This window comes from Molossus molossus, unplaced genomic scaffold (assembly GCF_014108415.1).
Source record: "Molossus molossus isolate mMolMol1 unplaced genomic scaffold, mMolMol1.p scaffold_m16_p_3, whole genome shotgun sequence".
Lineage (NCBI taxonomy): Eukaryota > Metazoa > Chordata > Mammalia > Chiroptera > Molossidae > Molossus > Molossus molossus.
The window spans coordinates 46,644,716-46,659,906 of record NW_023425366.1 but is presented as its reverse complement, the minus strand read 5'-3'; positions in this window follow the sequence as shown (position 1 = coordinate 46,659,906).

The window sequence follows — 15,191 nt, the reverse complement described above, 5'->3', positions numbered from 1 at the left end:
CCTTCTGTACATCTAGTTTCAAATATCTGCCGTTCTCCCAGCTCCTCTAGAACGGGGACAACTAATTCTGCAGAGTTTCCTTAGACATTGGACTTCCACCAACCAAGTATCATTTCGTTAGACTCCTAAAGCCTGTCTAGGAGTCTGCATAGTCTCAGTGCAAATGACACCACACTTCAGAATAATGGGACATACTTTTACACTTCTAAATAGGTAAGGGGGTGAATGTTCCACGTGCACTGGGCATTTCAGGGTGCTCATGATTTCATTTTGAGCCGGAAAAGTGTAAAATGTGAGCAGCAGTGTGATCCAAAGCTGGGATGGACCAATAAATGGGGCTAGGATGCTTGTGCCTCTGTTCTCACTATCACACCTTTGTCCTTGTGTAAGTCAGGCTTCTACTTGCCTTCTTCGTGGTTGAACACACCATGAGCTCTAAGTGTTCCCTTTCAACGCCTGGACACTGTTGTCTTGGAATTTGTTGGCATTTCGGAGGGCACTGGCCACGGTAGAGCCAATGTAGCCCATCTCTGTGGCTCCAGTGCATGAGAGGGTGTTTGATGTTTTTATCTACTTCCCAGATCCTTCCGCCACAACCCCGTTCACCCTGCTCTGTGCCCCAGGAAGCTGACCTGTGTGGACTACCTCAGTGAGTTACTGTGTCCGCAGCTTCTGGTTGGGTTTGGCAGTGGGAGCTCGGCCGCAGATGGATGGGAGGGAGGAGACTGAGGCCCGCTCCCTGTGTGCTCATGGTGGGTGTGCTGGCGGTCTTTCCCCACTGATGTCTCAGCTCCAGTCAGGGCCACACAGTTGTCTCGGATTCTGCTGTGTGGGCTGAGGGGGTAGCATTGCCCTGCTATGATCATCTCTGAGGAAATACACTACTTCTTGTGTTTTTTTCCCCCTACGCCCCTGGCCATACTTTCGTAAAGAGTCCCTTAAACTGTCCTCAAATTACCCAGTTTGAGTGTGGCCCCTGTCTCCTACTGGGCCCCTAACTGATACAGGAGGTTATTGAATAAACGATGGTGGCAAAAAGTCCTGAAGGCCTTTCCGGTGACCCCAGGACCTGGCAGTAAGCAGGGACCACTGGACCCTGCAGGGGAACTAAGTGCTCCCTGCTGTGATTTCTGCTGCTGGTTCTGAGGTGCCGCCTGGTGCCCGGCCCCTCGCCCCAGGGTCAGTTGCACCACAGCTCTGGCTTTTATTTGGAGCCCCGGAGAGAGGAGGAAGCAAGTCTTCTCCATTAGTGCTGCTGGCACAGAAGGAAGTTCTGAGTCAGCAAGTGAGGACAGACGATTTCGCAGCATCGCCCTGTCTCCGGTGCGGCTGTCTTCCTCTGGTGCTGGTGGCCCAGGTCCATCCTGGCGACAGGCGTTAGCGAGGGGAGCTGCCCTGAAGCAGGGGGCCTGGTGCCACCCTCCTGCAGTCCTCTTTGGCATCCCCTCTCCTCACAAAGCAGAGTCCCATTAGCAAGTGAAATGTCATAGTTTCAAGCAAACAGGCTCCGCAGTCTGCCAAATCGTCTGGGAGAAATCACAAAGAAATCCCAGTGTCCTGTGTCTCCTTGGGGCCTCCTCTCAGGAGATTCTGTAACCCTTTCAAGGCCGGAGCAGCACTGTCTTCCCGCTTGCTACTAGATGACCATCTCCAATGCCTGATACCTTTCTACCGGTGACTCTGCGGGACCAAGCCTGGTGAGTCCCAGCGAGCTGGGTTACCCTTTGTTCACTGCTGATTTCGACCGCCTGGTCCCCGGGACTTAACTGATTCCCTTCCTGGCATCTGTTCCCACTCACAGGTTCCTGGAGACCCTCGGACTTCTCTGCACTGAGAAAAGTGGCGAAGGACGCTGTCTCTGCTCAAACCAGCAAAGCTAACCACCGAGTTCGGATAGCACAGGAGTAAGAACGATGCGACTAGAGTTGAGTTTCCTGGCAAAGAAACAGTAAACAGCAAAACAGTCACTTCGGAGGGCAAACTGTTTGCCTCACTAATAAAGCATGGCTCATGATGGAAAATAACTCGGAGCAAATGGATTTAGTTGCTATGGGAACGCAGTTGGAAAAAAAACACACGAAATATGTAAATACTGTAATTTGGTATTTTAATGTACTTCTTTTCCATGAAGAAAATTCCCTGACAACTAAACCTAACAACTCATTCCTCTGCTATACACAGCACTGATTGACAGAGGCTAGGCAACTGGGTCTCTGAATTTTAATTTTGCCTCTAGGAGCAAATACATCTTTATTCTCAGGCATAAAAATCAAACATCTGGAGCAGTAGTTCTCCATCCCAGCTGTACATTGGGATCACTCAAGGAACTTAAAAAAATTGGCCACAGCCTATATTGACTAGATCAGATCCTCTGGGGGGTAGGACCTGGGCACCGGCATTTTTTGAAAGGTCCTCAGTCTTTTCTAATGGGCTGTCAGTATTGTGAACCACTGGCCTAGAACCCTGATTTGATAGACTTAATAAATTTAGATCACTTATTTTGCCACATGCCTTTATTAGGTGTTATTTCACCAAATTTTTGTTGATTTGAACATGTAAATACCAACGAAAAGTGATTAGCAGTCATTATTCTTCCATTATTAGTATTATTATCTTCACCATAATAGATTAATGTTTCCCTTATTAATTGGAGCAAAAATACAATACTATATTACAAATCGTTATAATTTAACCATAGTAATAATGATGATTAATTATGTTATTTAAAAAATTATTAATTGAGCCCTGGCCGGTTTGGCTCAGCGGTTAGAGCGTCGGCCTGCAGTCCTGAGAGACCCGGGTTCGGTTCCCACTAAGGGCATGTGCCTCGGTTGCAGTTTGTCCCCGGCCCTGTTTGGGTCGTGTGGGTGGCAACCACTCGACGTGTCCCTTTCACGTCGATGTTTCTCTCTCTCTCTCTCTCCCTCCCACACTCTATCTGAACAAAAAATAGAAAGAAAAAAAAATGTCCTCAGGTGAGGATAAAAAAAAAAAAAAAAAAAAAAAAAAAATTATTAATTGATACTATTTAGATATTGCTCTAAATGTTGATGTCAACTTATATTTTAATAATAACCATCATCAATTATCATTAGTTATATGATAAATCAATAGGAACACTTACAAAGACATAATTGTTCAACTTGCTCAATAGTATTCTACACTAGAGTTGATGAGTGGCATAATTTCTATTTTTCAGATGGGAAAAATGTTATAAACAAGAAACACACAATTGCACTAGTTTATATGTTGCAACCATGGCATACTTGAGAGCAGAACTCCAGCATTTCAGTTTTTTTCTCATTGCCTGGCTTCTGCTTCATTGTCAGTGTGATGTAGTAATCCTTCTCCATGGGATCACTCCAGGAATAAAACTACAAGTTAACCTGAACTTTCTGATACCCAAAGAGAATTTGAATGAGTAGGGAAAGAGGGTTCAGGAAAAACTTAATATTATAAGAAGCAAGGATGAATTGTGAAACTCTCACCTGGTTGTGCAACATAAATTCAAGTGGTCAAGGGTCCAAGAAGTTACTGGGGATTGCAATCTATGGAAAGCTTGCTTTCTTTGGAAACATTTTTATTCTTTTTACCTTTTACATGGTCACGGTGTTCAGACCTTGAAGGACAGCCCTTGGGTCCAGTCTGACTAACTTCAGGTTATGTTATTGATCCAGGCTGCTCAGTCTTCTAGAAATAGGCACAGTATGGGGGTTCCTCCTGTACCATTTCTTATGATACTCTTTGAGGTGACCTCCCCGGACCCTCCAGATCCTCCTCTATTCTTTGTTATCTACTCTCACAGCATCATTTTTTATCCTCTGTGTAGCTCTTCACACAAAAGCTAATTTATAGTTTTTTGTTTAATGCCAGTCTTTACAAAAATAATAATCAGCTCTGCGAGTGCAGAAAAACAGTAGTCTCCATCCTTGTAATCCCACTTACTTTAGCACAGTCCTTGTCACATATTAGATATTCAATAAGTATTGTTCATTAATGACTATTTTCCTCTCTTGTCCCTATTAATTATATCTACCATGTTTCAGATACTTAACGATAATTTTTATTAAAAAAACTTTTTTATATATGGAAAATTTCAAATATATCTAAAAGTTGAGATTTTATAAATAACCTCTATGACTTGATCACCCAAATTTAATTATTACCACAGATCTTGCCAATCTTGCTTAAATTTTTTTCTAATTAAAAAGATACTTTGTAGACTTTCAGCATTATATGTGGGAACTCTTTATTTTTAATTTAATTAATTTATTTTTGTTATAGATGTTTCTTCTTTTCCCCCCACTGATTACCCCATCCTCCCCTCCCTGTGTCCAGCTTTGTCGTCCATGTCCATTGTTCATGTATACATGCATATACGTTCTGTGGTTTATCTCCCCCTACCCACCCCCTCTTCTAGGGATTGTCAGTTTGTACCCCACTTCCACGTCTCTGGGACTACCTCATTCCTCAGACTGTTGTGTTCATTATATTCCACAAATAAGTGAGATCATATGACATATGTCTTTCTGTGCTTGGCTTATTTCGTTTAGGATAATACTCCCCAGGTCCCTCCATGTAATCTCAAAAGATAAGAGATCTTTCTTTCTTACAGCTTCATAGGACTCCATTGTGTATATGTACCACAGCTTTTTTATCCATTTGTCTAATGATGGATATTTGGGCTGTTTCCAGATCTTAGCTATTGTAAATAGAGCTGCTACAAACATGGGGGTACATATATTGTTTCTGATTGATGTTTCAGGCTTCTTAGGGTATATTCTTAGAAGTGGGCTCACTGGGTCACATGGAAGTTCAATTTTTAATTTTTTGAGGTAACACCATATTGTTTTCCATAGTGGCTGCACCAGTCTGCATTCCCACCAGCAGTGTGCTAGAGAGCCCTTTTCTTCACACCCTTGCCAACACTTGTTGTTTGATGATTTGTTGATGGCGGCCATTCTGACAGGTGTGAGGTGATACCTCATTGTTGTTTTAATTTGCATCTCTCTGATGATTAGTGATGTTGAGCATTTCTTCATATGTCTCTTGGCCATTTCTATGTCCTGTTTGGAGAGGTGTCTATTTAGTTTCTCTGCCCATTTTTTAAATTGGGTTCTTTGTCGTCCTTTTGTTGAGTTGTATGAGCACTCTATATATTTTAAAAATTAAGCCCTTATGTGATGTATCATTGGCAATTATGCTCTCCCATACAGTAGGTTGCCTTTCCATTTTGGTGGTTGTTTCTTTTGCTGTGCAGAAGCTTTTGTATTTGATGTAGTCCATGTGTTCATTTTCTCCTTTGTTTCTGTTGCCTTCTGTAATGTATCAGTGAAAATTCTGCTGCATATGATGTCTGGAATTTTGTTGCCTACATTTTCTTCTAGGATTTTTATGGATTCATGAGTCACATTTAAGTCTTTTATCCATTTTGAGTTTATTCTTGTGTATAGTGTAAGTTGATGGTCTAGTTTCATTTTTTTTTTTTTTTTGTATATAGCTGTCCAATTTTCCCAACACCATTTATTAAAGAGGCTGTCTTTACTCCACTGCAAGCTCTTTCCCCTTTGTCAAATACTAATTGAGCATATTGTCTTGGGTTCATTTCTGGGTTCTCCATTCTGTTCTATTGATTTATCTGCCTTTTCTTGTGCCAGTACCAGGCTGTGTTGATTACAGTGGTTTTGTAGTATAACTTGAAATCTGGTAATGTGATCCCTCCAACTTTGTTCTTCTCTTTCAAGATTGCTGTGACTATTCGAGGTCTTTTTTGATTTCATATGAACTTTTGAAGTATTTGTTTTAGTTCTGTGATGTATGTCATTGTTATTTTGATGGTGATTGCATTGAATCTATAGATTGCTTTGGGTAGTATGGACATTTTAATGATGTTAATTCTTCCAATCCATGAACAAGATATGTGCTTCCACTTTTTTATATCTTCCTCTGTTTCTTTTTTCAATGGCCTGTAGTTTTCTGCAACTATGTCCTTTATTTATTTGTTTAAGTTTATTCCTAGGTATCTTAATTTTTTTGCTGCGATGGTAAATGGGATTGTTTTTTAATTTCTCTTTCTGTGAGCTCCTCATTGGTGTATTCAAGAATGCCATCGATTGCTTGACGTTAATTTTGTATCTGACTACTTTGCCAAATTCATTTATTAAGTTTAGTAAATTTTTGAAGGAGTCTTTGGGTTTTCTACATAGTATCATGTCATCTGCGAATAATGACAGTTTCACTTCCTCCTTTCCAATTTGGATCCCTTTTATTTTTTCTTCCTGTCTTAATGCTGTGGCTAAGACTTCCAGTACTATGTTAAATAAGAGTGGCGAAAGTAGGCATCCTTGTCTTTCCTGTTCTTAAGGGACATTGTTTTAGTTTTTGCCCATTGAGTATGATGTTGGCTGTAGGTTTTTCATATATGACCTTTATTATATTGAGATATGATCCCTCTATTCCCAGATTGCTTGGAATTTTTATCAGAAATGAGTGCTGGATTTTGTCAAATGCTTTTTCAGTGTCTATTGATATGATCATGTGATTTTTATCTTTCATTTGTTTATGTGGTGTATCACATTTATTGATTTGTGAATATTATACCAGCCTTGCATCCCTGGGATGAATCCCACTTGTTCATGGTGAATAATTTTTTTGATGTATTGCTGGATTCGATTTGCTAGTATTTTGTTCACGATTTGGGTATCTATGTTCATCAGGGTATTGGCCTGTAGTTTTCTTTTTTGTAGTGTCTTTTTCTGGTTTTAAATTAGAATTATGCTGGCCTCATAAAATGAGTTTGGAAGTCTTCCTTCTTCTCGAATTTTTTGAAATAGTTTGAGGAGAATGGGTATTAGTTCTTCTTTGAATGTTCCGTAAAATTCTCCCATGAAGCCATCTAGGCCTGGGGTTTTGTTTGCTGGGAGAGTCTTAATTACATGAGTGTTGCTACCCCAGCTTATTTTTGTTTTCCGTTTGCTTGAAAGATTTTTTTCCATCCCTTCACTTTCAACCTATGTGAGCCTTTTGTTGTGATGTCGGTCTCTTGTAAACAACATGTACGTGAGTCATTCTTTCTTATCCCGTCAGCTACTCTGTGTCTTTTAATTGGAGCATTCAAACCATTCACATTTAAGGTGATAATTGATATGTACTTATTTATTGCCATTTTTGTTTAGTGTGGTTATATTTTTCTTTCTATTTCTTCTACTAATTACAGCAGTCCTGTTAGCATATCTTGTAGTGCTGGTTTGGTGCTAATGTATTTTCATAGCCTTTTTCTTTTTTTGTCTGGGAAGCTCTTTATTTGACCTTCTATTTTGAATGATAGCCTTGCTGGGTAGAGTAGTCTTGGATTCAGATCCTTGTTTTTCATGACCTTGATTACCTCATGCCATTCCCTTCTGGCCTGTAGTGTTTCTGTTGAGAAGTCAGCTGAGAGCCTTATGGGGTTTCCCTTGTAGGTAACCTGTTGCTTATTCCTTGCTGCCATTAGGATTCTCTCTTTGTCTTTAATTTTTGGCATTTTAATTACTATGTGTCTTGGTGTGGGCCTGTTTGGGTTCTTCTTACTTGGGGCTCTCTGTGCTTCTTGAAGTTGAATGCCTTCTTCCTTCACCAAGTTAGGAAAGATTTTTTTTTTCTTTCTTTCTTTCTTTCTCTTTCTCTCTCTCTTTCTTTCTTCCTTCCTTCCTTCCTTCCTTCCTTCCTTCCTTCCTTCCTTCCTTCCTTCCTTTTTTTATCCTCACCTTAGGATATCTTTTTGTTTTTTGTTCAGATAGAATGGGAGGGAGAGAGAGGAAGAGACAGAGAGAGAAACATCAACGTGAAAGGGACACATCAAGTGGTTGCCACCCACACAACCCAACCAGGGCTAGGGACAAACTGCAACCAAGGTACATGCCCTTAGCAGGAACTGAACCCGGGCCTCTTCAGACTGCAGGCCAATGCTCTAACCACTGATCCAAACCAGCCAGGGCACTATTTCTTCAAATATATTCTCTAACCTTTGCCCATTTTCTTCCTCTTCGGGGACTCCTATGATGCAAATGTTACTACATTTCCAGTTGTCCCACAGTTCTCTTAAGCTATCCTCTGTTTTTTATTTGTTTTTTTTCCTTTTGGTTTTCTGATTGGTGTTTTTTTCTACCCTGTATTTTAATTCACTGATCCAGTCCTCTGCTTCCTCTGCTCTGCTGGTTAGTTCTTCCAATGTGTTCTTAATTTCTGCTATGTCATTCTTCATTTTCATTTGGTTGGTTTTCAATGTTTCTATATCTTTACCCATAGTGCTGATGTCCTTACTCATGCTGTTGAGCTTCCTCAAGATCATGGCTCTGAGCTCTACCTCTGCTCATTTACTTAGCTGCATTTCATTTATCTCATCTTCGATAGAGTTCTCTTGTTCTTTCATTTGGAATTTGTTTCTTTGTTTCACCATTTTGGCTATCTCAGTGGGTTTTGGAGCCTGCCAAACTTTCCCTGTGGGTGTTGGTGTTCTGCTGTTTGTGGCTCCCTCTACTGTTTGGTTGAGCCTGGGCGGGCCCACGTTAAACACCACTGTCAAGTCTTACTTTCCTGGGTAGATTTGCAAGCCCAGGAAAAGTTCAGTTATCCTCTAGCTTTTCCTAGAGGCTAGTAGTCTTAGTTATACTCAGTGCCTTGGAATATAGCCCTGGTGTTCTGCATAAGAGGATTTCCAGAGGGTGGGATAGATGTTGGTTGTTAATGAGTCTCAATTTGCATTTCTTTGCACCACCTGGGAAAGGCTGAATCTCCGGGGGTGGGGGTGGGGGGCTGCTGCTTTTTCCCACAGCTCTGGTAAGGAGCACACTGGCCTCTGTCCTTTGTGGCTGCAACTCAGCAAAAACTGAGTGCCCTCCAAATCCCGGGTGTCCCCACAGAGTTCCAGCCCAGTCTGCCCTCCCTCTGCCGTAGCTCCCAGGTGAGTGGCTGTGGCTATTTTAGCGCTCAGTACTGGCTCTCTGCCCTGTAGAGCGGGCTTAGTTTTTATTCCCCAAGGGCGCTGCTCACAGCTATGACTGCTGCTGTCCATGGGCTCCCAGCTCGCCACCCTCTTGTCCTACCAGTGTGCCTGGTTATATGGTCCTGTCCTGTGCTTTTCTGTTTCTTTTTTATGCATATTTGTCTTTATTTTAGTTGTAATTCCCATTTGGTCCTAGGAGATTGTCTGTGTGGCTTCTATTCACTCCGCCTCCATTTTCACATCCTCTAGGCCTATCTTGTGTGCAGCTGGGTTGTATAGGCCTCTCTGGTGTCCCAGTACCCTGAAGGTCCCGTTGGTGCCTGGATACCACTGTCCTTTTGGGGACCCGGCTCTATGCCTATGTTATGGGCTGCTGGGTTGCACAGGCCTCTCTGGTGCTTCAGCACCCCATGGGTCCCATGGGTAACTGGATCGCACAGTCCCTGCTGGGTCCCACAGGCCGCTCTGGTGCCCTGCATTCTGCAGGTCCCGCAGGCGGGCAACTGGATCGCACCAGTCTCTCTTGGGCTCTGGCTTCCCACTACTTTTGTGGGCTACTGGACCGCACAGGCCTCTTTGGAGCCCCAGGTCTTGCCGCTGCAGTTGGGAAGTGCTGCTGCCCCGTGGGGCTCAACTCCTGCTCAGCTTTTGCTGTAGTTTTTGGGGATGGGTCTCAGCTGTTTGTCTGTGCTTCTGTTGCCTCAGGATGGATGTCTGCTCCCCAGCCTCTGTTGCTGGGGATATATCTCCACTGTAATCGGGCTGCTACTATGGGGGATGGTGCTGGGCTCCCAGCTGTCTGTGGCTTCCAAGACCGGCACCTTGGCAGTTCCACCACTGTGCACTGGTCTGTGTTGACACAGAGTGTCCACTGGTTTGATGGTGCCAGGTGTGCTGGTGGCTCAGGTTGCTGGGCACTAGTCACTCCCACTGCCTACTCCCAGGGAATACCTGGGATCTTCCAAAATGGTGGGACCTCCCTGCGGTGGGACCTCCCTGTGGTGCAGGGAGAAGCACCCTGAAGGGCCACTTACTGAGGTAGCTGGCTGTTCCTGTCCACAGCACAGGAACCTCTGCTCCATGTCTCTGTACAGCACAAGTTTGGTCATCCACCTTCATGTCCACTCACTCTCTCTTACACACTCACCCTCGCTCTGGTCTTAACTGGCGCCATCTTCCTATAGTCACTTCTTATAATCTATATGTGGAAACTCTTTAGGCTGAAAATCATCACTCCCATTCTTACAACAAGAAAAAATGGAACAAACTGAAAATCAATGACTTTTCTCAGACCTATTAGAGAAATGAAGTTTCAGGGTAAATCACCACCTTAAAACCTGGGGAAACAGGTGAATCCAAAGATCCATAGCTGAGATATGTTTATTTGGAGTAAAAGTCACTAATAACTTTTATAATTAAGTGGACATTTTGATGAATTATCAGAGGCTGAATGTGGGTTAGCCTGTGAAAAATTCCAGACACAGCAGTCTTATACAGTCTTAGGAGGACCCCTTTTCTCATTTTTGTGGGTTGTACCTTCAGGAACCCTACCAGGTTCTCATGGTGAAGATCCAAGAGATCTTGGCAGGAAGAGGGGAAGAGTAATCATTGTGATATGCCAAGAACATGTTCCCTAACTAGGACTTACTTAATCTTCGGGGGAACATACTTTTCCAGAGCCTTATCTCACTAGAGAAAGGATATTCCTCTCACTACAGTCCCCAACAGCCTTCTTTCTCACTTAAGGGGGGAAAAAGCTAGACAAATTACTTGTGAAGGTCACAGCCCAGGGACACAGGCACACTAAAAGATTGAGGTTTAAGCATATGATTATATAATGCTTCCCTACGCCCATACCTTGCCACAAGGCTTGCCAAAGGCAAGAATAAAATAGTCTGAATAGATAAGCAAGCATCAGTACCAGACTCAGATATGACACAGAAGTTGGAACTATGATATATAGAATTAAAAATAATAACTATGATTTGTAAGTTAACAACTCTAATGGAAAAGTAGACAACATACAAGAACATATAGATAATGTAAGTGTAGAAATGGAAATTCTAGAAAAAATAAAAGGAAACGCTAGCTAGAAATAAAAAACACTGTAGCAGAGACAAAGTATGTTTGCGTTGGGCTCATCAATAGACTGGACATGACCAAAGAAAGAATCATTCTTGAAGACAGTTCAGTAGAAACTTCCCAAACTGAAAAAACTCCCACAAAAGACAGAACTGATCACCCAAGAACTATAGGTACAATTTTAAAAGGTATGTATAATTGGAATACCAGAAGAAGAAAGAGAGAACAGAAAGGAAGAAATATTTGAAATAATAAAAGCCAAGAACTTTCCAAAATTAATGACAGATGCCAATGAACAGATCCAGGAAGCTCAAAAAAACACTAAGCAGGATAAATACCTGCTTGATATACCATAGTCAAACAGCATAACACCAAAGACAAAGAAAAAATCTTGAAAGAAACCAGAAGAAAGAACACCTTATTTATAAAGGAACAAGGAAGGATAAGAACTACAGTGAACTTTTTGTTAGTAACCATGCAAACAAGAAGAGAATGGAATGAAATATCTAAAGTGTTAGACAAAAAACCCCCACCAGTCTAGGAGTCTATAAATACTAAAATTATCCTTCAAAAGTGGAGAAGAAATAAAGACATTTTCTGATAAACAAAAACCTAAGAAATTTATGCCTTTGCAAGAAGTGTTAAAAGAAGTTTTTCAGACAGAAGGAATTATATAAAGAAAAAAAGTGTTGCAAAAGGAATAATGATAATATTTTTTATTTATATTATTCTTTTTTTTTAAAATTTTTTTTATCCTCACCGGAGGACATTTTTTCATTTTTTTTTTTTTGTTGTTCAGGTAGAGTTGGGGGGAGAGAGAGGAACAGAGAGAGAGAGAGAAACATCGACGTGAAAGGGACACATCGAGTGGCTGCCACCCGCACAACCGACCAGGGCTGGGGACAAACTGCAACCAAGGTACATGCCCTTAGCGAGAACCAAACCCGGGTCTCTCAGGACCGCAGGCCGACGCTCTAACCGCTGAGCCAAACCGGCCAGGGCTATTTATATTATTCTTAATTGATCTGAAAGATACCTATTTATTTAAAGTATTAATAGCAATGTATTGGGTGATTATAGCATATGGATAAGTGAAATACATGACAGCACTATCATAAGAGATGAGGGAGGAGTTAGAAATACTCTGTTATCAGGTACTGGCACTCCTTTATACATGGGAACAATTTGAATTGAAATTATAAATGCCATTTACAGTAGCAAAAATATTTAGGCATAATTTCCATGAAATATATACAGAAATTATTTTCATGAAACAACAAAACTCTGATTAAAAAAATAAAGAAGATCTAAATAAAATGGAGAGATATTCTGTGTTCATGGATTGGAAGATTCAGTATTGTTAAAACATCAGTTTTTCCTAACTTGATCTATAGAGTCAAAGAAATCACAGTCAAAATCCTAGAAAGTTATTTTGTAAATACTAACAAACTGATTATAACTTTATATGGAAGAGCCAACTGAAGAATAGACACAGAGATCAACGGAACAGACAAGAACCCAGAAATAGACAACACAAATATAATCAATTGATCTTTAACAAAGGATGCAATTTAATGGAGAAAGGGCAATATTTTCAACAAATGGTGTTGGAAAAATTGGAAGTCCGTATGCAGAAACATGAACTTAGACACAGATCTTACACCTTTCACCAAAATTAACTCAACATGAATCATAGACCTACATATAAATAAAGTACCAAGTTATACAAGTTGGAGAAGAAAAATGGGAGAAAATCTTGGTGGCTTTGTGTTTGGTTATGAGATTTTAGATATAATACCAAAAGCACAGTCCATAAAAGAAAATGATAAATTAAACTTTATTAAAATCAATAATTCTGTTCTGTGAAAGATGCTACTAAAGAGAATGAAAAGACAAGCCATACTGTGGCCAGACAATAGTTACAAAACACATATCTTATAAAGGACCTACATCCCAAATATACAAAAACATTTAAAACTTAACAGTAAAAAACAAGCAACCCATTTAGAAGTGAGATTTGAATGGATACTTCAAAAAAGATGTATAGATGTCAAATAAGGCTATGAAAAGATGCTAAACATCATTTGTGATTAGGGAATTGTAAATGAAAACAAGATACCACTCCATACCTATTACAGTGGTCAAAATCCAAAAAACCCTAACAACACCAGTTTCTTATAAGGATGCAGAGCAACAGGAACTCTTATTCACTGCAAAATGATAGAGCCACTTTGGAAGCTAGAATGACAGTTTCTCACAAATTTAATTATAGTCTTGCCATATGATCCAACAAGCATGCTTGTAGGTATTTAGCCAACTGATTAAAAAACTTATGCTCTCACAAAAACCTGCACATGAACGTTTTGTAACAGTTTTATTCATAGTCAGCAAAAACTGGAAGTAACCAATATGTCCTTCAGTGAATAGATGAACAGACTGTGTTACAGCTATACAACGGAATATTATTCTGTGATAAAAAGGAATGAGCTTTCAAGTTGTGAAAAGACATGCATGAATTTTAAATGTATATTGCTAAATGAAAGAAGTCAGTCTGAAAAGGCTGTATAGAGTATATGATCCCAACTATATGACATTCTGGAAAAGGCAAAACTATAAAGAAGGAAAAAGATCAGTGGCTGCCAGGGAGTAAGAGGAAGGGAGGGTTGAATAGATGAAGCATATGGGATTTTTTTTGTAGGTGATCAAACTATTCTGTAGGATACTGTAATGGTGAATGGATGTCAATTTGAATTTTTCAAAACCTGTAAAACTTTAAAGTGCAAAGAGTGAATCTTAGTGTCTTAGAATAAAAAAATTATTTAGGAAGTCAGGGGATCCCAGGATGAAATAGGGGATGTGGCAAAACAATCCAGCTGCCTTACAAATGTATAAAACAACCTCACTGATTGGGATGGAGGAAAAAGGTGCTGACCTAAGGAACTTAGGACATGAGCAGAGTCTATAGGACGGAAGGCAAACGAAAGGCTATATAAACATTGTGCTTTAATTAATAAGGTTGTTCTCCAATGGAGCATGGATGAACAATTCTGATACCACTATGATGTATATGGGAATTAAATGATTAAGTAAATGGATGGTGGATGGTGGGAACCAGGTTTATTACTGTTGGAGTGAGGTTACAGATGAATGAGGGGAGGAGGTTAGGAAGATCCATGCAGTCAGAGATGTCAGTATGAAGTCATGTTTAGCCTAATATAGATGTAGATGGTTAATGCAGACATATTTATACATATGATCATACACATGGGTTGTTATATCCACATATATTTCCTTGCTCTGTCAGCTGAGAAGGCTGGAAGCAATACCACCCCTGTAGCAAGCAGTACCCGTAGAACTCGGATCTTGGTTCTAACACCATTCTCCAATAAAATAAATGAATAAATAGCTGATTCTAGGACTAGGGCAGGATACATACAAGAGGATCCTGGAGCATCTTGTAGTACCAGAAAGTAAGGAAATTTGCAAAAAAAAAAGAACAAAACCCCAGTGCCCTCCCACAATAACGGGGGTCTGTCAAAGGGACATAGGAGCTGATGGAAAATGCTCCCAGTGGCAAAAGCTGAAACAGTTTGAGAAACAAGATAAATAAAATAGTGTTGGATCATAACCCATATATAAAATAAATACACATGAGTACATACTGATATAAGTAAATAACTGAATAAATAAATGGGAGAGAGTAGAAATCTTCCACGTAGAAGAATTTCAAACAATTTATGTAGATACTCTGCCCTCAAGGAGGAAGAGCTTAATTCCTCGAAACTTAAGTGTGAGCAAATGCACACATGGAAAGAGGAAATAGGTAGTAACTTCACAGTGGAGAAATCTGATAATTGCTGCCTAAGCCAGGTGATCAAGATGAACATCAAAAGTGATAAGATATGTTGATGATAGCAGATACTTTTAATATGATGTGATGAAAATGCTACTTTTTCTCTGGGGTCTTCTTCCCAAGAACATATAACAGAGGACATACAGTTAATAATAATGTATTAATTTGGTTCATCAATTGTAACAAACGTGTCATACTGATGTAAGCTGTTAATAATCAGACGGGTTGTGAGGTACATGGGAACTCTTCACTGTCTTTACAATTTTTCTGTCT